This window comes from Chrysochloris asiatica, unplaced genomic scaffold (assembly GCF_000296735.1).
Source record: "Chrysochloris asiatica unplaced genomic scaffold, ChrAsi1.0 scaffold00244, whole genome shotgun sequence".
Taxonomy (NCBI): domain Eukaryota; kingdom Metazoa; phylum Chordata; class Mammalia; order Afrosoricida; family Chrysochloridae; genus Chrysochloris; species Chrysochloris asiatica.
Window position 1 is genome coordinate 2,315,655 of NW_006408762.1, and position 3,075 is coordinate 2,318,729.

The window sequence follows — 3,075 nt, forward strand, 5'->3', positions numbered from 1 at the left end:
TCATCTCCATGTTGAACTCAGCCCTTCCTCTTCTTTCTCTCATCTCCATTGTTGAACTCAGCCCATATCTTCATTGCTGCCTTTCCACCTCTTCTACTCATCAGTAGACCAACATCTACTTGATGGGGGGTTTGTCCTGAAGGAACTTGATTACTTGTCTTGAAGGTGCCTCGACAAGCAACTTGTTTGTTCTTGTAGTAGCCAATCAGAGTGCAGTTTTTGTTTTCGATTTTCCCTGCTGGTATTTCTTTCAAGAAGTATATTTTGTTCTTCTAGCCACCCCAGACTGGTCTGCATGCCATTTCAAGTGGTAATGTCTCACCTCAGAATGTTGTGGCTTAGGATTCCACCTAAGTTCCGCATGAAGCCTAGTTCACTGGGAAAGTTCTAGAACCCCTTTTAGATATGCTGATCACTTTCAGGCTGAAGACGAGATTACAAGTTTTCTGTAATTGTGTTCCCAATATTTCTTTCTATCCCACTCATATGTCTATTTAACAATAGTAGGCAAGAGAAACCAACATTCATAAGACAGTCAAAGACCTTAGAATTATTTCCCCTCTTTTACCCATTGAGACTGTGTCATGATCCCTGTATCAGAGAGCCCTGTTTTTCCAAGGTTGAGCATACATCACTATTACATCTGTCCCATTTAGTCCAAGCAAACCTGCCTAAGTGTTCTCCTATCTACCTTGTTATCTACCCTCTTTACCCATCTTGTGTATTGCCCTCACCAACACCTGAACTATGATGTGTCTATCTCCTAAACTATGCTCTACTGTCCCCTATCTCCAATCCCTGATACCCATGAAATACTTTTTTTTTTTTTTCATACTTTTAGTATGGGAATATTTTCTTAAGCTTCATATTCTTAATGTTTCCATGGATTTTCATATTTTTGGTATGTTGTGAAGTGTTAATTTTTTTTAGGTTACCCCTATATTCTATTAACTTTTTCTTCCATTTAAAACAGTCTATTTTACCCTGCAATCTATGTGACCTCTTCATCACCTGGATCTCTCTTCTTATATTTTTACCTTCTTTCAAATTGTATTTGTTGTAATCATAGTCTGATATCTCAGATCTTCTGAATTTGTTTCTATAGTTTTGTTCTGTTCTGGACTCTTCCATCTGTTGATTGAGATACAGGGTGTGTTACCACATATTTCAATCTCTGGTTGTTGTCTGTTCTTGTTGGTTCTCAGTCCAAAGAACTACCTTTAGGATGTTTTTGAAGTGCTGGGTTGGCTTTGGTCAAGTCCCTTAGCTTCTGTTTCTCCTGGAAAGTTTTTATTACTCCATCGAATTTGACTCACAGCTTTCCTGGATATGTGATTCTTTGTTGGCAGTTTTTTTCTTTTAGGGTTTTATATTTGTCTCCCCCATTGCCTTCTTGCCTAAATGGTTTCTGCTGAAATATCAGATCTTAATCTTATTTGATTGCCTTTGTAAGTAACACTTCTCTTTTCCCCCTAGTTGCTTTCAGGATTCTCTCCTTAGCTTTGATTTTGTAGTTTGGTTATGATATGTTTTGGTGATTTTTTTTAAAAATGTTTTATTGTGAATTATATGATAGTTTACATGAGAGAACTTTTTTTTTACATTCATTCCATCGTATATCATTTCATTGCCATGGTTCCAATCCCCTCCATTCATCATCTTCCGACCAAAGGGCATATCCTTGAAACCTGTCCTCTACACTTCCCCCCCACCCCCAGTCTTCGGCCCACAGTCCCTCTCCCTCTCTGGATCCAAAGTCCCCAGCCACTTCATCCCTCCATGTCATCATCTCTGTCTCCATCTCAGGCGTCCCTGCTTCTCTGGGTAGGGTCCCGCTCTCGGCTCTTCTCCATTGGTGGTCCCAGAGACCTCTGCTCCTAGACTGGAGAAATAATCACTCCCTTCCTTGCCACAAAATGTCTACCTTTGCATTTCCAACCCTCACAATCCGTCTTGATAACCATTATTCACTTCAGTATCGCAAGTAACCCATGTGTATTTCATTTGATCAGATCCACCTAGACAGATTAGATAGTACTCACTGGTGATTCTGCCTTCCTCCATGACCCCTAGCTCTAGGTTCCCTATTGAAAGCTTGTAAGCTAGTCACTTCTTGCCTTTGTAGTCCCCACATCCCAATTTGGGTATCCAATGTCCAAGTTGCCCATCTCTGTGTACTCTCTGTGTAGAGGGGGTGGGAATGCTTCTTGCTGTAAGGATTTGTTGCCTCTTTTGAGTCACACGCATTCGTAGGTATAGGTCAAGTTCATCAGTTTGAATCAGCTCAATCTTTTCTTTTCTTTTTTTCCTTCTTCTTTCTTCTCCTGGTTGAGCTCTGATCATCCAGTCATCCGGTCTGGGTCACGTGGGTACCATCTGCAAGTGTGGATATTCTTGTGCACATGCCCTCTCTTCCCATCACCTGGCAGCTCCATTCTCTACTTGAGTCCTCCGTGGCCACGTCATTGACTCTGGGCCCAGGAGTCCTCAGGTTTCCCCACACTGCTTGTCAACCAGGTCCCCAACCGGGTCCACAGAAGCACACTGAATATTGTACGGCTTAGCTCGCCGCTTCATTGCTGCATTTACCCCACTTCTCCCCATCGATGATGCGTGTGGTCACCAATCAGAGCGTGCATTTCTACCGAGTCTCAGTCTTGGAAGGGGGCCTGCGTTGGTAGGACCCAACCAACTGCCAAAGGGAAGCGACCCATTTGTTCCTGTAGTAACAGTCCATCTGCATACATTGTTACATATTTTTCCTGTAGTTCTTTCATTCGAGACATATCTTTTGTACTGCTCACCGCTCCAGGCTCATCAGCTCGTCCTTTCAAGTGGAGATTTCTCATCTCTGGTTATCTGGATGTGGTTCTGGTATCTACCTATTGTTTTATGTATTGCAAAGGCTCCACAGGAAGCCTCGTTCACTGGGTACACTGTAGCCCCATTTTAGGTATTCCAATCAGTTAAAGGCAGAAGACAGACTTCCAAGCATTCTAGTGTGATATTTCTGACTATTCCTTTCTCTCCCCCTCTAGTGTCTACTCTATATTATAATGAAAGGAAAACCAAGAT